Below are 22017 nucleotides of genomic sequence, written 5' to 3' on the forward strand. Positions count from 1 at the left end.
CTCAGGGAATTTTATTTCATGTCAGCAGCTGCTGAACATGTCACCAGCTGATTCTGAGCTGTCCCCACATTAGCTGAGCTCCTGCAGATGGGGGTGAAGAGGAGATGAAGGTCTGGCCCTTTCCAGGCTATATTTGGTATAAGCCAGGTAATAAAAATTTGGTAAAAATTTGTTTCTGAAACTTGACAGGCTTGGATTTAACTTGTTCTACAGACTCTGCTTCTCATCTGTTCTGGTGATGGTGGAGAGCTGCATTTCCTTGTCTGTGAAGGATGAACCTCTCCTAAACTCAGCCTGGGGGTCGCTGGCTCCACCAGGACGGGGGGTCTTGGCTTCCTGGGTGATCCAAGTGAGAAGGATCCAGCTGGACTAAAGCCACGTGGACAGACTCCTGACCCAATCACCCTGGCACAAGTGGGTGTTTTTTCTGTCCCTTTTTCCTCCTGAAAGCCCTGCTCTGGTTGGGCTGAAGTGCAGATACTGAGTTTAACACCCTGGCTTCAGCGTGTGCTGAAGGAGGTGAAATCTGCCTTTGCCTTTCCCTGAGGTTCACTTTTCCATGACTACATTTTCCATCTCTATTTTTTATGAGACAAATTGTAACTGTGCCCTCCCTGGGGTACCTGTAGAGCCAGGTCTGGAGCTCTGAAAGCGTCACCTGTGAGTCTTTGATGCTGCTGCCTGTGAGTCCTGTTGGGATGGTCTTGTGTCACCGCAAAAGGGAAGAAAACGTTGTGAGGAGAACACAGATTGAGCCACTTCCCTGCTCTTTCAGGTAGAAAGCAGAAAATACCTCAGGGCTTTGTTGTTATTCTGTTTTTCTGAAGGTGATATTCAGGGGAACATCTGCATCTGCTGAACCCACCTCCTTCCCTTTCCCACCTCAGAACTCCGAGTCTTTTGGGAGACAACAAGATTGTGAGGGTTGGTTTTAATATTAATTTAGAATCCCGGTGTGGTTTCTTTTCAAACAGAAAATTGCTCCCTGTGCTGAATGATGCTGATGCATGCAGGGCTCAGAGAACAGGCTTGTGTCTTGTTTAGGCTTGGAAATTGGAAAAATTTCAAGATATGATGAGTGTGTAGATTTTCTGATTCTTTTTGTCATGTAAGACCCTTAGAAGATGAGGTGTCGGAGTGATTTCATGCTGTGTAATGTCATGTCATTGGCAGGGTCTCTTTGGTAATGGAATTTGGGTTTTTCAAAGTATAGAGGCTGCTAAATCAGCCTGCATGAAAAGCCAGGGTTTGGGGCTTGTAATTGTGACACTTCAATGAGAAGCTCTGATGTTAAACTGATGTTAAAGGGAGTGCTGCTGCCTGAAGTGTCTCCCAGGGTACAAAGGTGTAGGACAGAACGGCCAACGCAGGAAAAATACCTTAGAAATAAAATTTGATTGCTTAGGATTAAAACTAACTCCATCTCGAAGCAGCAGGATAAGATCTTTCACTCCACCTCAATAATCAGGAGGTAAAACTGGTGTCAACTCTTTGTTTTCGTTTTGGTGGTTATTAAAAATCCTCTTTTTAATACAAATGTCACCTTCCTCGATTAATCTTCTGTGGGTTTTTTACAAAAGGAAATTTTAAGTCAGAGTTTGGGTCCTTTATGATGAAGTTCCATTTTGGGGCAAAATAGACTCCAGTTTTCAGAAAGTTTGGGAAGTCTGCTGAACATGGGGATAGATTACCTGTTTTTCTAAGATTTCTCTTCCCAGTGAGGCACATGGTGCTTTTGCTGAAACAAAATGAATTAAATTGTTACAATCTTTCATTATTATTCTTGGTTCTGGGTTGATTAATCATAGAATCATTGATTGGCTTGGATTACAAAGGATCTTCTCATCCAACCCCCCTGCCATGGGCAGGGACACCATCCACTACCCCAGGTTGCTCCAAGCTTTGTCCAACCTATCCTTGGATATTTCCAGGGATGGGGATTAAAAGCAAACAAGCTGTTGTTAAAACAACTGCCCCCAAAAAATCACAATTCTTAGGGATTTTTCCTTTAAACAGTGTTTTGCAATGCTTGTGAACGAGGAGCCGAGGGTATTTGTGTATGTGCTGATAATGGAGTGATGATCCAGTGGCTCCAGTTAGAAAGAAAGACAATTTGACCAAGAAAATATTTATTTCTACCACTTTCAGGGTGATGAAGTTGAGTCACCTTCTCTTAAAGAAAAAAATCAAAAAACTACAGGCTGAATGGGACGGGGTTTGGAATGTTAAGAAGATGAAACAGGTGTGATGCCTCTGGACAGGTTTTGTGGTAGATCCACGGGGTTCTCAAGCCCCATTGTGCCTGGCAGAAATGCCCCTTCCTGTCCTTGCTGTTTCTGTAGCTGAAGCTCCTAAACTCGGCACGTCCAGATTGTATAAATTTGGATTTGGGTTTGGGCGTTTTTTCTCGGGGTAAATATTTGTCATGGCTCCCCAAGGTCTCAGCCTTCTGTTTCATGCATCCATGAACTCTCTGTGTCATTAGCTGACAACGTGGGCTGCACTGGCACTGTCCCCCTGCTGCTGCTCAGCCCCACATCACCTGAGCTCCCTTCGCTGCCTTGCTCAGCTCCGTGCCCCCACTCCCACTCCTGCTGCACCTGTTTGAGCTCAGCATCACTGCCCAAGCCAGGGCTCCATGGGGTGTTTGTGCTGCCTGTGGGGCCTGTTTTCACCCCCCTGCTCCAAACTCAAAGCAGGAATCCTCGCAGGCAAGCAGCGGAGGAAATTGCCATGCCCAGGGACACCAACACTTTTATTTTCATGGGGTTTATCCTGAAGCAGGTCTGGGGCTCTTCCTGGTGGTGCATGGCTTTTCCCTGAGGGTTGTTTTACTTTTTAATATTTTATCATGTCCTGCAGATGGTCGTGTGGGCTTCCAAGGGGATGGGCCAGGTGTTTTCCTACATTCATGCAGAGCATCCACTGAGAGAGTTATTGCCTCACACAGCAAAAGGATGTGACTGTTCTTATTTTTACATCCTGCAAATGAAGCCGTGGACTTTATTTGGACTGGTTGTTTAAGTTGAAATGCTTCATGAATCCTTGAATTGAGGTACTTAAATATTTCTGTAGAGGGCTGGAAGAGAGGTTTTCTAGCAGAAAAAATAACACTTTTGGAATGGTGGCACGCAGTATCTGCCTGTGTGTGAGAGCAGACAAGAGGAAGGGGGAGGCAAAAGTCGGAGATATGGAATATTTCTGTAAAATCCTGTAAAAATTATGTTGATCATAGGAATAAGCTACAGCTTCTCACACAGGACCCTTCTCCCCTGGCCTGGAAAGGGGACAGAGCCTGGGCAGTTTCCCCTCAGGAGCTCTGAGAACAGGTAAGAGCAGAGCGATGGCAGCTCTGGGTGACACAGAAAGAAAACACTAAAATCCTTGAGTTTCCTCTTTCCTCCAACACTGCCTGTCCTTTCCCCTAATAATTTCTGAAGGACCCTGGCTTAGGAGAAGATCTTGGCAGATGAACTTCTTGTTCTCTCTTAGAGCCTGTGCTGGGAAGGGGGGATGAGAACGGAGGGAGACTGTGGTTCATTTGAGGTGCCTTCAATGGGCACTCACAATTAACAACTGAATGCATCAGTGGCTGTAAATAGCCTGACTGCCGTCATTCATGGCTCCGACAAAAGCGGCGGCCTCATTAACATTTGGTGGAGTTTGAATGTTGAACTTTTTTTTTTCGGATCTCGGGGGCTGAGTCGGGAAGTCTTTCCCTCTCCCCCACACACATCTGTTTGAGCGCTGGGGATGGATCTTTAGGAGGAGGGACGCGAGATTTGGCTGCTTTAACTGCTTTTATTTGTCACCGAATTTCCAAAGTGAGCCGAGCAGAGCTGGTGTCCCTTCCTGGCGTTAACACCAGTTTGAGGGAGCTGGTCCCACATTCCAGCTGCTAAACTCTGGGGCACGGCACTGAACAAGGTACAGCGAAGAGGAATCTCAATTTTAAACGGCTTCACACGAGACAGGTTTAATTTAGTGCAAGAACGTGGATAACAAACTCGCCCTATTCACTGGCGTTGCGATCCGTGGATTAGATGGATTTCACGTGTGACTAAATATTCATGTATGAATGGCAATGGTCTGAAATCAGAATCCTGCCCCACATGAAACTACATCTGAGTCCTCTCTGCAAATTTGAATTAAATAGGAAATGCAGCCGTGCACTTGGGGAAAGTGCTTGTTCACAAATCAAATTAAACATAAAAAGCTGAATAAATGCTAAAAATTAGGTTTTGATGAGAAAGTTCTTTTTTAACAAGGTCCGTGAAGAATTTTGGGGATTGTGTTGCTACATTTCCTGCAATGAAAATGTTCACCAACGGAGGCAATTTTTTGAGCATGACCATTTATTTCAAATGAATGGATTAAAAAAGCTTTGGGAAAGCAGAAGGTGTGGGTTTAAATGCAGAATGTCAGAATTGCTGCTGTGAAATCTATAATTCAATCTTGGTTTATCATCCTAAGCAAAAGATGGATTTCTAGTAATGGATTGTCAGTTTTAAACTGCACTGTAGCTTTTTGTAATAAGCACAAGTAGATTCTTGTCAACCAGACGTGCAATATTTTCCCACATAAATATTTTCCCTTGTAACATTCTATCCTGGTACCTGAGTTTTTTAACAAGAGACCACTCTTTGTAAGGATATTTGCTCCCATCACCCAACGTGAGAGGTGAAGGACTGAGAGTGAAATGCTTTTGCAATTAAAATGATCTACTTTCAGTTGAAATCGTCCTTATTTATGCAGGGCAGACGCTCATCATAATTTATTCAGTGATTTCTCTTTCTTTTGTACCTGAAGACAGGCCTTGCAAGTCAGAGGTTATAACCCTGCAAAAAAGAGCCAGTAATTACACCTGCCAGCATCTCCCTCTGGCCACGGGCACCATCGCCCATCAAGGATAATTGACAAGTAGCTAATAGGATAAGCTCTTGTTTCTTTGGGCTGTTTTCCTGTGTTTTCCCCCACCCCGCTTAGCGAGGGGAAATCCATTAACTGGTGAGGCTCCACCAGGAATGTGCCAGTGGGCACGACAGAGTCCTTGAAGGAACAGGGAAGGGACAAACATCTTTAAGGGAGAAATAGATGTCTTTCATCTTCTCTTTGACATCTAAATTCCCAACTCGCTGGCTGCTGGAGCTCAGCACGTGCTGGAGCTGCCCCAAAGGAGCTGCAGCCATATGGGCTCCACCTGAGCTGGGGTGGGCAACAGGTTTTCTCTGGGGCCAGCTCAACAAGGCACAGTTCCTGGGTTTTCATTCGAGGAGCCAACAAAGCAGTTGTCTCTGGGCAATGGAGGGACAGGAGGAGACCCCCTGAATCCTTGAGAAGCACAGAACCCATATCCTGAGAGCTGAGGGATGAAGGGGGGAGCACCCAACATCCTTTTATTCCCATAGCAGCGTCTGTTCACAGCTTGGTCAGAGCAAACAGCGCTTGCTGCTCGAGGTTGCCACAGCAAAGGTGCGAGTCCTGAGGCCAGGAAAAGGGTAAAAGTCAGGGGGAGAGGATAAATCACAGCTCAGGACACCCAGTGGGGTGTGGGGAATGAGGACATGCAGCTCCAGCACCGCTCACTCCGTCTGTGGTTTCCACCCCAACCTGACCGGTGATGCTGCTCTGATGCGTGTCAGGTCCTCGTCAGGCAGAGGGGCAAAGGGAGTGTGGAACTTTCCTCTCCCCATGCCGGCTTCACAGCAATTTCTCTGCATTTCAGTCAACTTCTAAAGAGGAAATTGATCTCAAAATTTCACAGGAAAGGGAGGCCTTTGTAGGTCAGAGAGCAGCCTGAGTGTGGCTGGTGCTCAGTGCTTGCTGATGGCTGGCTCTAAACCCACCCCTCCCTCAGCCTGTGGATGTTTTTAAGGTATTTTGCCAAACGCCTGATTATCTCTCTGCATTTCCCCTTCTAGAGCTACCTCTGGCAGCTGGCAGCACAAGTGTGACATCCTTCATCTACCCCCAGATGCATTTATTGGAGTGCAGCGATGCTCTTCGGATCTACTTCAGGGCTCTCCTAAGTGGCACATTCCTCCTGTGCCTGCTCCCCGAGGATTTCAGGTTGTTCCCTTGCAGTCTTCCCCACACAGCTCGGTGTCTGTGTATCGAGGTATGTTAAAATATCTGAAGGGATGTTATTAACTCGTATTATATGTGTTTAAAATATGCAAACCCGTTAAGTCAAATCACCTGCTGGCTTCCTGCTAGATTTCATTTCCAGACCAAATCCTGTTGCCTTTGAAAGAGCACAAAAAATGGGTTCTAAATAGCTCTTGGTAGAAAAAAATCAACATTATAAATAAGGACGTTTCAAACTCTTTAAACCCATCTGCATGCTGCCAGCTTACCTATTGTGCCTTTAATTCAAAAGGAATGCTAAAATGAGTGCAAACACTGGAAATTATGGCTCTCTGTGGAATACTAATCTGTAATATTTGCATATTTCTGACATTTTAAAATTCCCCAGACTCTCATTCCTCCATGCTCCTGTTAGGGCAGTTTTGAGGACGTTCTGTGGTTATGAGTCAGGAATGAGAGCTAAGAGGATCTCATCAGGGTACTCTGTATGACTTGGAGAGCCTCCTGTAATTTTGGGATTTGTCTGACTAAAATCAGTACTCCATCCCTTAACATGAAGGGAGGCTGTAAGAACAATTATTCTATCAGGAATGCAATAGGATTTTCTTTAATCATTCTTTTTCTATGTCCTGATTCACACTGCTAGTGAGAATGACATTTATCCTACAGCCAGTTCTTAAAACCACACATGGTCAGGATCAGGCTGCTGATGTGCTCAGCTCTTTATAAAACACTTGGACAAGATTGTCTGGATACCATAGGGTGAGAATTTTTGGGACAACTTGGGACTTGTATTTGAGGCTGGATTTTCCACAGTTTCTTCTGCCTCAGTTGACTAAAATGCTCTTCTCTCTGTGGATCATAGAAAATATGGATTTTCTAAGAGGAATCCAGGTGTATCCTGAGAAGGATCATTCTGCTGCTCACCTGTGAATGTGTTTTGAGGTGTGCTGCTGTAATATGCAGCTAATTTTGGTCCTGGGAACTGTGTTTTGGGGAGAAACCAGAGATACCAGTCATGTTTGGTTCTTAGGTTGGCCCTGCTTGGCTGCACTGAAGAATCTCGCTTAAAATCAGCTTCCAAGTGGGAACACAGATTCACACAGATGTAAAACCAAAAGCAAAACGTGCTGTTTTGGAACTTGCTCCAACACTAATTCCACAGTGCTGCAAATATCCCTCATTTTACCCATTCATTTCCACTGCAGAATAACCAAGGCCCAGAACTTCTGCTGGGCTTTATCAGCCCTTATCTCCATCACCCTCTTCACTAGCTCAGAAGGATGTGACTGCAAGCAATTAACATTTTGATGCACTTCACCATGCAATTGCCAGCCTTTATTTTCTTCCCATTAAAATCACTGGCTCGGTTTACAGCTGGCTTGGTTTTTAATCTGGTTTTTGCTATTCCTATGGTAATGGAATCCATTCAATTAACGCTGTGTTGGCTGGAGGGGAATACCAATCATTAAGCAATGCCTATTTGCCCTGGCCAGACTTGGAGGGGGAGGTTGCTTTTTGCTCTGTCAGGGGTAAAAGATTTGAAATTTGATGCTGTCAGAACTTAATTTTGTGAGGAATCCAGGTAATTATTGGGTTTCACTTGGCTGTTGGTGTGGGGAACCTCTGTGTTAGGATGCTTGAGTCCAAAAGAGACAGCTTGGCGTTGGGTTTGTATTTGGTTGTTTGGGTTTGGTTGGGGTTTTTTTTTTTGCAGGGATGGGATGTAATATTTTGGAGGTTTGGGGTCGTTTTGTTTGGTGGTGGGGTTTTTTTTTTTGTTTCTTTTGGATTTTTGGTGGGGGTTTAGTTCACTTTTGGGGATTTTTTTTTTTTAATTGAATCAACTTTGTTTTGTGCAGTGAAAGAAGCCTGGAGAAAATGTGTTTGAATTCTGCAGCCCTGCATTGAGAGCAGATGAATAGCATGAAAGAATAGAGCAGGAACCAGTGAACCTGAGGTAGACTTGAACTTTCTGGACTTCTTTTGTTGTAGATTTCTTTTCATTACCATGGGAGGCATCTCACTGTTAGCCAATGCTCCTGAACTCACAACAACCACCCTGAGTGGGCTCTGTCACAGCACTTGGGGGCAATCAGACCTTTGTTAATGCCACAAGAAAATATCCATAGAATTTGACTAGGATAAGGAATCTTCCTGCCCAAAAGGGAAGGAATCCCAGGAGGGGAGTGCCATCCTTGTGAGATGCCCGCTGATGGAGCACAATTATTTGGGAATCACTGAGCATCCTTCACTGACTGCCACCCGACAGATCTTCTCTGGCTGTCCCCACATCCTGTTCCTTTCTTCCCAATCATGTCAAAAAGGATGATGATCATAGCAAACAAATCCCTTTTATCTTTAATAGCTCTATTTTGCAGAGAAAGCAGATGTGGGGGCTCAAATACTGTGATATTTATTCATTCAAAGGTTGTACTCGATGATCTTGGAGGTCTTTTCCAACCTTAGTGATTCCAGGATTCTATGAAAACAGTAATGGGATAGATAGGAATAAACGTGCCCTGCCTGAAATCTTATTTCAAATCATGGTATGACCCACTGTTTGAGTAACCACGTGGAAATAATGTTATTTTGTCCTGGGGAAGAAAAAAGCAACAGACAAACTTAAGAAAATTGACAATGTCACATAAAATGCAAAATCAGTTTTGATTTCCAAAGTCCCATTGTAGCAAACCTCTACATGTAATTCACAGCAGTTTCACTCTCAGACCCATCACACAACTGGTGTGGGCTTCAGGAGGAAAACACACCAAATGTTTCCTCTTTGCAAATCTCACAAAAATCTGGGGTGATTTTCAGTTTCACCACAAAATAGGAGACCCACACTCCCATGGCCTTGAATTTTGTGGTTGGAATGTTTCATTGCCAGAGGAGGGGGGGAATAAAAAAGCTGAACAGTCTGTTCAATTAAAATCAATGGAAATTTTCCCAGGGACTTCAATGAAACTGAACGTGGGCACCAGATCTGTGAGGATGGCTGGAAATGGTCCGTGGAGAATTCCAAGGCAGGCAGCTTTGAACTGGGAATGAAATAAATGGGAAACCAAGTGTAAGTGGCTGCCAGTGGAGCTGTGATAAGGCAATGTGCAAACACTTCCTCTGATAGCCCTGGAATTAGCTTCAATTAAGGGTGATTTTGATGAGGAACACATGGAATTTCCAGTTCATCACAGTGAGCAACGCTTGTGCAAACTGTCTGCAGCAAACTGAGTCTCTGCAGGCGCTTCCTGAGGTTGGTGTGTGTGTACAAGCCTGTGGAAATTCCAAATATCCAAAAACTGGAAGAAATTGGGACACATGGGAGTGACATTTTTGCCAAATCTGAGTTTAATGACAAACTGGAAAGTGAGGAGGCATCAAAACCTCTGTGAGAAACAGAAGGAAGGAATGTGGAGGGCTGCAGGCTGAAATGTGGAGTGTCACAAGCCATCACCTCTCTCAGGTAGATGCTGTTTGCAGGGCAATCCCTGAGCTCACCGAGGTCTGTTTTGCTGTTATTTTCAGAATGATGCTCTGGTTCACTTAGTGCAAACATCAAGGATAACAATCAGGTAGATGCTGGAGCATTTACACACACCATAAAGCTGGTACACATTGTACATATGGTACACACAGTAAATACGGTGATAAATGAAAACGATTTTCATATTTCTTCACTGTCCCTTCACCACTTCTCTTCCACCTCTGTTATTTTGGGGTAGGTGAGGTGGTGTTTTACCTCACTGCTTTAAAACCTGCTCTGTTTGCATGTTCCTCCTCAGGCAGTGCCTAACTTAGGGGTTAGTGTGGATCCCTTAAGGAATCCACTAAAAGGGAACCTTAATTACTGTTACAGCGGTATGGAAATGTGCCTGCCCCTGGCAATGTAGGGGATGATGCTGAATGGTGACATTGTCCTCCACCTCCAGAGTGTAATAACTTTTGATCTTTCCTACTTCAGCACCTGGAGGTGCTGAGCCTGCCTCTGAATGTCCCTACATGTGCTTGCCCTCATAACTTATACCTGTACAGAGCATTTTCTCAGTGATTTTGCTTTAGGAAAAGGCAAGAAGCACATGTGCTTAATAACAGCTCCAGCCCAGAACGGATCATCAGAGCTGTCCTGGTTTTTAGGAAGCCCTACAGAAAGTAACTGAGCCGTGGCATTTGCAAGTGGAATATAATCTAAATTAAAGCAGGAGAGATATGCAGTGTGAGTTAGTCCAGGACTGGCTGGGCAGTGCTGCTGGCAGGGCAGGTGAGGGAGAGCAGGGGGAGCTCACCCAGCTGCTGCAACTGATTTCTGCCCTCGAGGTACTTGTCAGGAAATGCTGTCAGCTGGCTGCACTCTGCAACGACAGGATTTGTCTTCATTCTGCCAGATAATGTGCCTGTGTGTGGGCACCTGTGTGCGTTTCAAAATGGGATAGAGAGAACTGTATTTTTGCTCACAAGTGATAATTTTGTTCATTGTCAGGGGGTTTTGGATGAAGATTGCAACAAAAATGATGTTGCCTGAGCCCAGACTAGGCCTCTAGACATCAGGTAATTTGGAGCTGGGCTGTGACCACATGCCAGCCAAACCTGGGTTTAATGAACATCTCTGGATGTCCTGTGGGACCATCAGCTCTTCACTCTCTGCTGCTGAGACAAACTTCTTCATGTGTGGTGGTGTTTTTATCGTGTGTGGCTTTTTATTGAGAATATTTGCTGGTTTATAGCTGTGTTTCTTTTTCCTTTGCCTTTCCTACCAATAATAGCCCCTTTCCCTTGCTCCTGTTGTGATGGAGGTGAGTCCTGAATAAACAGGGATCGATGCAGAATTCCCTCACCTGTACACTTTACACTGTACATTCCCTCCCTGTACACTTCTGCATGTGGAAAATTTGTATTTTGGTTTAGCATCAGCTGCTGCAGTTCAAACTGCTCCAAAGGTGGGAACACTTATTGCAGTTGTGGTCTTGAAGGACTTCAAATAACATTGAATTCTGCAAGTGGCAGAAGTGCTGAGGAATTTGGGGTTTGGGTGTGTCACACATGGAAATCTGCATGTTTGTAGGGACAGAAGGCTTGATGTGAATGCAGTTCTTCTTTAGTACAACTTAATTTGTGCAGCTGAATCTACCTGGAGTTAGGATATATCTGAGAGCCGTATCCATGCTAGGCAGGTGTTTCAGCAAGGTTTTGTATTTCAGACAGCCCTCACATAAAAATGATGAGTTAATAGCATTACCAGAATTTCATGCCTTCATGCCCACGATTTTATCTACAATTTATGGTGTGATCCAAACCCTGCAGCTGCTACGTGGAGAAAACTTTTGTTCCTACCTTAGGAATTGCTCAGCATTTCCCTTTTGTAACTCAGCAGGGTGAAAATCCCTGGGGGAAGATTCCTTTATAAAGCACTGGAGAGCAGCGTGGTCCCTTTGGTTCCCCTCTGCAGGAAGGGAAGCAGGACCCCACATCTGCGGGGTTTTTTGGCGTTTTTGTAAAGCCCTTCCAACAGGACAAGGTGGAGGGTCCTCAGTGAAGATATTCAGGAGCATTGCAACAAAATGCCTTTCAGGGATGTGTAATGAGGGGCTTGATCCCACTGCTTTGGCTCTGAGGTTACTCAAGTGAGTAAGAGCTTTGAGCTCTTGCTTTTCAGTGGCAATGGAATTGTACGTGAGTTTTGGCAGGAGATCCGTGGAGTGACAATCAAAACAGGAACAATATTCCTACACTGGAAATATCTTGGTAATAATAATTAAAGAAACCTCTCCAAACAGAAAAGTAATAAATGGGTGACGCTCTGAACTTATAAAAACCAGACATTTTTTGGACAAATCTCTTCACCTAAGCCATGCAAGGTAGAGAGATATTCAGCATGAGTGTTTGTCGAAAAACTTTTTTTTTTTTTTAGGAAATGTGGGTTGTCTTCTTTTGAAAACAATCTTTTCAAAGTGTCTGAGATGAGGTCACCCATTACATTTGGCAAGCTGGCACCATAATTTCAATGCACTCCATGAACACCTTGCTCCTCAGAGATGCATCACTGGCTCTTCAAGCCACAGCTTCTCTGGGCACCCTGTGCCAGGGCCTCCCCACCCTCACAGGGAACAATTCCTCCCCAATATCCCATCTAACCCTGCTTCTAAAAACTTATGCCTTTCTTTTTCCACTGGGGACATTGTATAGGGTCCTGTTCAGAGCCAGAGTTCCCTGAAATGAATTTTACAGACAAAGAGCTGGGTCTCTCCTGGAGAAGAAGCCGAGCCTTCCTCAGAGAAGGAACACATTGCAGGTGCTTCTTACACTTCCTTTACTCCCTGTGAAAAGTCACTATTTTCTTCAAAGTTGCTGAGAAATTTATGGCCAAACCCCCCAAATCCCGAACATCTGATGGTGTGGGGATGAGACCAGGCTGAGTGTGTGCAGTGGGAAATCCCAGCTCTGCACTCAGTCACACTTCACCAGTGCAATACTTTGGGTTTCTTTAGCATGAGATTAATAAGAAATACTTCTAGAGAAGGAAAATCAGCTGGTTCACGAAGCCCCAGCACTTGGAACCCCAACAATTTGTACTGATAGCTCCAGGCTAACTATACTTTTTCTTGACAATTTCTGCTGCTCAGCCCAAACTAGGAGATATAATTTGTCTGTTGATTCATGGACAGAATGAAAAGTTGGTTTCCAACTGGCTCTTCGAGCTCCACAGAAGGACTCTTGCTGTGGTCTGGTGCAATGTTGTTCTTTTATCATCAGATTTGAGCCCTAAAACTCTTCATTATAAGAGGCATTGCTTGAATTCCCTTCTCAATGTTATTTATTGTTATTTCTAAAGCTATTATTTGGTGCATAACATTATTCTGTAGCCAGCGAGCGGGTCTGAACATGAAAATGTTAACATGCAAATTGCTGCTATCTGGCACTGAATATGTATGTTTGAAACCAAACTCTGCTACTTGTGAATAATCATTACTCTTAGCTCTAAAATCTCCAACTGTTTAAAAGACAAAGTTCATTAAGTTAATTACAATTTCTCGATGGCAAATCATCTTGTTGGCAGAGTCACTCTCTATGGGAAAGCAGAAAAGCTGCAATGTAATCAGATGCTGCTGCAGAAAGTGGTTTAAAAAGGCAAAATGATTGAAATTAGTGAATTTTTAAACTCAGGGCAAAGGCAGTGTGTGCCAATCCCAGGTTCTCTGTGCCTTTCCTTTTGTCAAACAATTGATTTTTGTGTATTGTTTTTAAGTTGGCCGCTACAATGGGTAATTCATCATCACTGGGAGATAGAAACTCAAGCAGTCTCCAAAAATAATTGAATTCTCTAATTCTCTAAGGGGGTGAAAAATCCATAAGAGCCATTAAATTCTGCTCTTTGTAGAAGGAATATGAAATATTACAATTGCGTTCAAGAAGAAAAAAAACCCCTCTTTAATTCCAGTTGCTGAATCTAGCAGGAATAATTTGGTGTTTTGTTATGCTGCTCTACAGTTTCAATGGAATTTGAATGGAAAAATGTGATAACACATATCAAAAGATGTCATTTATAAGGGGAGAGAGAAAGCTGCTTAGGAATTCCAGACTGGCAAATGCAGGAGATTACAGCCTTGACCTGGAGCTGTGCTGGGATGTGCCCATGAATTGGTGCTCCATGAACGAGGAAGCGTTTGGTGCCTGCCCTATTCTGGCATTTCTGTGGGATCTTCACTTTCAGAACATCTCCAGATCTCCTTTTAGCGCTGCCTGCCCAGCTGTGCTTCCCAGGATTTGTTGGGAAATAGAATTATTGGGATCAATAAAAGAACTGTGCAAGCAATAGGCCTGGAAGATTTTAGGCTTGTGTGTGAGAAAAACTTTCCATGGGAAAGTCCCTGTGTGAAGGAAACAAGCAGGCCTGAGAAAACAGAGAGGGAGTGAAAAACTTGCAGCTGTGCTATCCGGGAGTGAACGAGGGAGGTGAGCACTGAATTCTTTTGATCATAACAAGACTGTGGAAACTTGCCAATATAAGTCCAATTATGTAGAAAGAGAAATGTGTCTTGATAAGCTTTAAGCCACTTAAGGGCTAACAAGCTGGTATACTATGTAAGTGCCTTTGGACTGCTAATAAAGGGAGTTCATTTATCAACCTTATTGGTTTGGACTGTTTCTCTCTCCCCCACCAGGGCCCAGGCTTCTCGTCCCGCAGAGCTTCCAACAAGGATTCACTGTGAAACTTCTGGCCATGGGAAGAAGAAATATCCACCTTGGAAAGCCCATCTGCTCTTGGCAACATCATGGCACAGGAATGGCACCAGGAGCACGAGTAGGATCCAGCTTTGAGCTCTTTATCAAGGAGATATTTCAAGGCGAGTAATATCAAGAAGGTTTTCAAAGCATATGAGGGAATTAAGACAGCTTCTCCAAGGCACTTTGTTGCTTTCCTGGTAGCTGTAGGATTTGAGTTGCCCATCATCTTCAAAAATGGATCAACATTTTTTACAATTCTGGTGTTTATCAGTAAGACTTGAGGTCTAGAGGTCATACACTGAATGTTTGCTATGCGGGAGACATATCACAAATATCTGTGCTTATAAAGGGCTCACAAAGATTAGGAAAAGGATCCATGTTTTTCAGAATGGACTTACACTGGCAGGGGTTAAATGGGAAAGGAAGCAGATATTGAGGAGTAAATAGAGCTGTGATAATTTATTGCAAGCTGTTTTTTCTATATACATAATAGCATGCTGCAAAGCAATAGATCATGGGAGATGAAGCCATAGCATGACAAGATGGATCATTTAAGATATTAAATGATGCTTTGCTGTGTACTGTTGTTATCCAAAGTCTATTAAAAAAGTATCAGACAGGGTATTCTTTCCCATCACTCTTGTGTGCTTGGACCTGGCTTAGTAAATCCACTGCATCATCAGCTCCTGCCTGAGTTCAGCCTTTAGAAGAGCTTGCAGTTCTGAAACCATTTCATTGGAAATCGTCCTTTTAATGGTGTGTATTAGTGACAAAATCACTTGGGAACAAAGGGAAGAAGTGGCCATGCTGTGTTACAGGATCCATACCCGGATCCGGATGGGAAAATGGTGTTGTTTGAGTTTAGGTACAAAGATATGATTTTGTCTTGGCTCTTGAGATGCTTCCTCTGGCTGCTGGGGAGGTTTGTTTTCTCTCAAAGAGGGTGGAAACCCCAAACTGTGTGTGGGGCACGGTGGGGACATGACGCAGGAGCCCTGTGGGGGGTTTGCCCCAACTGAAGGACAAGTAGTTCCTTTTGAAGTCCTCTGACAAAGCTCCAGGCTTAGATCTCAGTGTGAACACATCTTTAAGGCAATCCAGAATCCCAGAATGGGTTGGGTTGGAAGGGATGTTAAATCCCATCCCATTCCACCCCTGCCATGGGCAGGGACACCTTCTGCTATCCCAGGCTGCTCCAAGCCCAATCCAGCCTGGCCTTGGACATTTCCATGGACGCAACCAGAATATGCCAGAACATTTATTTTAACTTAAACCCAGACTTATTTCTGTGGTAGCCAAGAAAATATTCACTGAGTCTGACATTATCTGTCACATTTTATCTGAACCTGTCCCTAACACTGACTCCCAATTCTGCTTTGAGCGACTGTCACGAAGGAAGGGTCACTGAGTTGCCATCCTCATTACCCCCCTTGGAGAAAGGGAAGAGCGACTGCCAGGAATACCCTTGGCTTTATGAAGTGGAAACATCTTTATTCACAAAGGGCAGCGGGATCATAAATTTGAGGCAGGGTTGATGGGGAGCTGGGTTATAACCCGAGGGGAGAAAGCACCACTCACTTCCAGCCATCCAACACCCAGCTGAGCTTGGCTCTAAGACAGTGAAGCTTTGCTCTTAATTAAAGCTAGGAGCTCTTATTTTTTGGCTTTTCCCAAATTTTTTCAAGGACTGTCTTGCACTTTCTTCTCCTGCTTCTTGTGTCCTGTGGCATTTTGTGTTTCTGAGGCGCATTATGAGAGGCGGGATTGTCTTCCACTGAAGAATTAACCACTAGCCAGTGTTGAAAGAAGGATATAGGATTTCATGGGCCAGCGGGCTAATACGATGTGAAATCCTATTTTCCTATCATCCAAGTGTCTACAGAATTCCAAGTTAATGTACTTTATATTACATGGTTGCCACCTGTTTATATTATCAGTAGTTTGAATATTTAAGCATGACACACTCCATTTCCTACCAATTTGCCTGTATTTCCAGAATGGATTCTCCCAGTGTTTCCATAGTTAATTTTTTTTCTCCTTTTTCTCCCCAGAATGAGTACTGTGGCCTAGCATGACTACATTTAAATTTTCATTAAAAAATTATATAGTTCACAGCACAGATTTAATTGATCACACCCTTACCTGGTGTAAATCAACCCAGCAGCATTAATCCTAACAAGACTTCTCACCAGCTGAGGATCTGCTCCTGTGGATTTTTGTGTTCTCAAAGCTGGGGAAGAGCCAATCTTCAAAAACCATCTTTGAAGATGGCTCCCTTTTAGTTGAAAATCGCATTTTGCCATCATATGCACATTTGGGGAACATCATAAATCTCACGTAAACAGCCCCTGGTTCTGGTGCATACATTTAAATATCTGATGATCCCAGGGCCCATGGAGCACAGGCGGGTGGGTGGGTGGGTGCGAACACCCCGACTCGCACGGGGTCGTTGGATCATTCCCGCATCTGGACTAATAAATGGCAACTGCAGTTAATGGAGAACAATGAATCTTGGAACAAAGGGGGAAAATAGCGCATCTGCTGAAGGAAAGATGTGCCGAATACTGATTAGGAAAGAGATCTGGGAGTTGTTGGGGAAAATCTCTAAAGCATTCAGCTTAATGTGCAACTGCAGAGAAAAGGGCAAGCAGAACGCTGCCTTGTAGTGCTGGGGGAAGGCAATATAAATCAAAGCAGCTGCCTTTGTTTCCGTCAGGCATTGTTTTGACATCACCCAAAGAACTGAACTTTATTTGCTATTGGCCACTCTGGCTTCAGAAGAATGTATTTCTTACTGGAGGGGATTTGCTGTGCACTAAAGTAAATTACCATCTTCTGCATTTTAAGATAACGCAGAGGAAGAAACAGAACAAAAATCAGCTCATTAAGAAGTAAAGCGACCGCTCTGATTGGGGCAATTGTTGTCAGAGAAGAGCAGTCTACAACTTGACCTGAGGTTCAGTTTCAGGAAAAAGAGAGGATGTGGAAATATTACCTAAAACATGGTTAATTCAGATTGAGCAATAAGTGTTTTGTTGAAAATCTCATTTTGTGCAACTCTAAAATGATGTGAGTTATCGCTACAAGGACAGCAAACGATAGAGGAAAATGTAACTGCTGGGGAATGAAAAGCCCAGAATAATGAGCTCAGTGCTCTTATCTGCTTACCAGCATTTGGATTTTGTCGTGTTTTAATTTTACAAGATTCCCAGACTAAAGGACGGATGATGCTTCACCCAAAACTTACAGCAGGACCTGCTGCAGCTTTTGGGGGCTGTTCTCTCAGCATTGCCATCGCAGTTCCTTGCATAGAGAAGTTGTTGATTCAGCCATAAATAATCCCTGCTGGTTGGAAACCTGGAGTGCAAAATTCCAGCTCAAATTCAGCCACAGGGGCTGTAAATGAGACATAAAGGAGGTGTTTTAAACAACAAGAATTTGCCCCTTCAGTTCACGCATTCAGTGGGGATATGGGAACCTAACACATTTTGTTATGGCCTCGAGTTCCACCAGGGGAAATTTGGGTTGGATATTAGGAAAAAATTTCTTCACTTAAAGGGCGGCCAGGAATCGAAACAGGCTGGCAAGGAAGTGGTGGAATGACCATCCCTGGAGGGATTTAACAGATGTGTGGATGTGGCACTTGGGGACAGGGGTCAGTGGTGGTCTTGACAGTGCTGGGGGAATGGCTGGACTCTATGATCTTGAAGGGCTTTTCCAGCTCTAATGACTCCTTGATTTTTACTGGATTGGAAAAAAGATCTAGAGCATTTATCTTCTTTTCTCCTTTACACACTTTGAACTCCAAGTCCCTCCCATGGGCTTGTTAAAAATCACTCTGCTGTCTCCAAAACCTTCTCCATACACAGAAAACTAAAGGCACAGCAGGAACAACAGCTCTGAGCACCGTGTGTGGTTGTGCTGTGTCTGCAGTGGAGCTGTGACAGCTGCCCTGACGTGCTCCCTCATCCCTGGGCAACTTTTCACACAGTCCCAGAATCACTGAGGTTGGAAAAGCCCTCCAGGACCATTGAGTCCACACTCTGCCTGATCCACACATTGAGGACTGAGAGTCACCTCCAGCCCTTCCTTGGACACCTCCAGGGATGGGCACTCCAAACCTCCCTGGGCAGCCCCTGCCAAGGCCTGAGCACCCTTTCCATGAAGAAATTCCTGCTGCTGTCCACCCTGAGCCTCCCCTGGCCCAGCCTGAGGCCGTTCCCTCTCCTCCTGTCCCTGTTCCCTGGGAGCAGAGCCCGACCCCCCCGGCTGCCCCCTCCTGTCAGGGACTTGTGCAGAGCCACAAGGTCCCCCCTGAGCCTCCTTTTCCTATTTTCCATTTCTATCCAGCCCCAAAACCTCTCAGAACAGCTCAGTATCACCAACAGGGCACTTCTCACCTTCCTGTCCATCCATCCCCTGTCTCAATGTCTGACTCTGATGTATTATTTTTCAGAATTATTCCAATTGAAGTCAAACAACGAGAATAAATTAGAGGAGAGTGGTGAGCTGAACAGTTTTCACTTTAACAGTATTTTAATAATCAGCAAAGTCACCCATGTATAGTAATGATAAATTGCTTTGCTACAGGCAAATATAAACTTTACAAGTATAATAAATATTTCTGCTTGGCCAAGAAAACTGAAATACTGGAAACTGTTTAAATATGTGCATCAAAATGAATGAAGATGAAAAACTGGGGAATATTTTAAAAATAGCTTAAGTTTTTTTGTAAATTAAATCTCAACCTCTCTACAGAAGCAGGGATTTGGGTCACTGATGTGTTTATGGCTGAGATGAAACCAAGGAGATTTTGGTATCACATAGGTACACAACTTAGATTTATTTCTTTTCATGTTGCTGTTATTGAGGTGGGATTAAAAAAATCAGGGTTATTTAAAAGAAATATGTCCATTTCAGGTTTTTCAGCTGGAGATTTGCTTGTGGCACAATATGTTGTTGAGTCTCAATAAAACCCACTTTTTTTTTATAGGAGAGCTCTTTTTTTTTTTTTTTTTTTTGAGAATTACAGATGTGATCCATATCAAACACAGTATTTATTAGAGACAGAATGAGATTTTCATAACAGCCCGGCAAAATTAGCTGTTAGAAGTTCCCACTTCCCATCAGCAGCCAAGGGATGAGGGAACTTAATATTGAGGTACCAGGAATAGCCTGGTGTGAAAACACAGGTGACAAACCCAGAAAACAGTAATAATTAATGGCAATAATAAATGGTAAGGAATTAATGGTAACAACTTCATTAGGTTCTTTAATCCCATTTAGAGCTGGCTGGAAGTTAACAGGGAGAAAAGGAAGAGCTTTGCCCCACTTGAAAATTGGGATTCCGAGCTGGCTTCCAGCTTTGTTGTCAGTGCTTGTGACAGCAGCCTCTCACTCATTCTGTAGAGGACATTTGCCAGCTTTATTCAATTTTCTTTCCAAAGTTATTACATTTCTCTCCTGCTAAGAAACATCTAACTTCAGTCAGAGCATCCAGCTGCAACAGCCTGGTTTTCATCTGTCTCTTTTCCCCCTGGATATTGTCAGTCACTTCCATCTCAGCAACCCTTTATATCAGGTGTGTTTCATCCAGGCTTTCCCAATATTTTAAAGAGAGGTGCAGTTTTTTGTGTGACTTTAGAATAAATGCCAGGGCGTTCCTGCATCTCCCTGTGTACATTTCCAACATGTTTTTCTTTTCACTGACTTGTATTGATTTTTCCCGTTCATCTTTTGTTTTGCTTTGTTGGTAGAAGTGGTGGATGGGGAAAAAAGCTTTCCAGTTTCTGCTTCTGTTTTTATTTCTTCATCACCTTTTCCCTTCTTTCTCTTTGCTTACCGGCTCTGTCTCCACAGGATTGACAAGGCACCACTGAGGGTTGATGTCACCAGTATTTGCACTTCCTCTGCGAGGGACAAATGTCAGGGAAACAGGTGCAGAATAATCTTCTGCCAACACCATAATCCCCATTGTGAAAGATGTTTGCAAGGTCAAATTATAACAAAGGATTTGTGTATTTTCCAAATCTGGCCCTGGAGAAGAGTGGCATCTTTCAGCTTGTCCTTAGGACAAGGAGAGCTGGAAATCTGAAGTCGACCTTTTGATCTCAACTGTAAGTTTGAAAAAAGTCTTGCTGATTGTCTCCTCCAATTTTGTTTTTTATTTCCTTCTGTATTCTTTGATGTATGAGTATGACTCCTGGGAGTGCAATTCCTGTCAGGAACAAGCAGCATTCTGTCTTTGCATCAAATAAAGGGAGGATGCTGTGCTGCTGGAGGGTTTTGGGCACCATTCTGGTCCACTGCCCTCTTCTCCTGACTTTTCAACTCTGCTGAATAATTTCACTCAATTCTGATTTGTGTAATCGCTGAGGACGAAAATCATTCTCTGAGACACAGCAGCTCTCTAATTCCTGTGTGGCTGCTCTGTGGGTTTATAGCAGATAAGGCACTCAGAGCTGGGAGGATAAAAACGAGAGCAGGTTTGTGTGCTGGGGTCAGAGCTGGGAGCACGGGCTGACCCCTTTCCACGGCCTTTTTGGGGAGCCAGGGCTCAAATTGTAACTCAAATTGACTTCAGGGCAGGAAGGAGCACACTCAGGAGCCCAATACCCAAATAAAGATGATTAAAGGGAGCACTGCAAACCCTCCCTCATTTTGTAAGAGTGCACACAGACTCGAAGCCTGATTGCCAGGGATGCTCAAGAGGTACTCAGAGCACTATAAAATTGTCTGTGCACATCGCTGATGCTCTTGGGATCAAACCAGCTCCTGGTTCCTCCCTGGGCAGCCTGGAGGTGGCTGCAGAGTGAGCCAGGAGGTCCTGCCCAGTGTGGGGCAGTTTTGGCGACCTGATCCTTCTCCTTCCACGCAGAGCGGTCACAGCTCCCTCCTGCTCATGCCTTTGAGAGGTGCAGGGAACCCCACTGCCCATCCTTAGGGGAATTTTGGTTTGGTACTGATTTGTGATGTGTGATTTACTAAGAAACAACATTTCTGTCAGGAACAGGAAATGAGTTTATGAAGTTCTTACTTCATAAAACATAAGGATCTCTTTATTTTTTCTTAGACAAGAAGGAATCCATGAATCCACTGCTCAGAAGGGAGGTGGGCATACTCTACTCTCTCTAGAAAGACCTCTGATGAGTTTTCCAATCGTTTTTCTGCTTGAAACCCCCATTTTATTGCTCTTGCTGCCATAAATAGTGCTGGTATTCCTGCTGGGCACAGCACAAGCCTTTCCTGACGAGGCAGCAAGAGATTCCCAGCAGAAGGAATTCATAAGCACCGCTCATGTTGGGAACACCTCGTGTCCCTTGTCTGTTTGCACAGGAGAATGGTGCAGGCAGTGGGGAGTAATTAGGATTGATTCCTGCTGTCTCGGTGGTACACATGGATTCTCCTATAATTGAGAGAGATTCCACTGATGGAATTGAGCTGATTAGGCTGAACAAAGTAATGTTGCATCCACATGCATCCTGCCTCCATGTAATTAGATTTGTTGGTCTTCCAAGAACAACCGGGAGCAGAACACTGGGAACTGAAGGATTCTGTTCATATTTAGGAGCACACAGGTCCTTCTCTGAGGTACTTCTGGTCTAAAAGGAAAATTAAAAGGTGAGAACAGCAAGAGAGAAAGAAGGAGGCAAAGTATTTTCCTGGTATCACAGGATGGTTGCTGGACTGGGTAGAATGGAAATGTCACTG

At 44.0% G+C, this 22017-nt stretch overlaps 1 long non-coding RNA gene across 3 annotated transcripts in view; it reads left to right on the plus strand.

Moving 5' to 3' along the window:
* The window catches only part of LOC138117432 (uncharacterized), a 41243-nt gene that overhangs the window by 4363 nt on the left and 14863 nt on the right, over positions 1-22017 (plus strand). The window contains exons 1-6 of one of the 3 annotated variants that reach the window (XR_011154636.1): positions 208-414; positions 593-775; positions 5922-6118; positions 7950-8047; positions 14244-14426; positions 20167-20423. This is a non-coding gene — a long non-coding RNA (uncharacterized lncRNA). Of the gene's footprint in view, positions 1-207; positions 415-592; positions 776-1977; positions 3330-5921; positions 6119-7949; positions 8048-14243; positions 14427-20166; positions 20424-22017 lie in introns of those variants that run through there. The other 2 variants (XR_011154637.1, XR_011154638.1) reach the window with 2 other exon arrangements.

Source organism: Aphelocoma coerulescens, chromosome 12 (assembly GCF_041296385.1).
Source record: "Aphelocoma coerulescens isolate FSJ_1873_10779 chromosome 12, UR_Acoe_1.0, whole genome shotgun sequence".
Classification (NCBI taxonomy): Eukaryota; Metazoa; Chordata; class Aves; order Passeriformes; family Corvidae; genus Aphelocoma; species Aphelocoma coerulescens.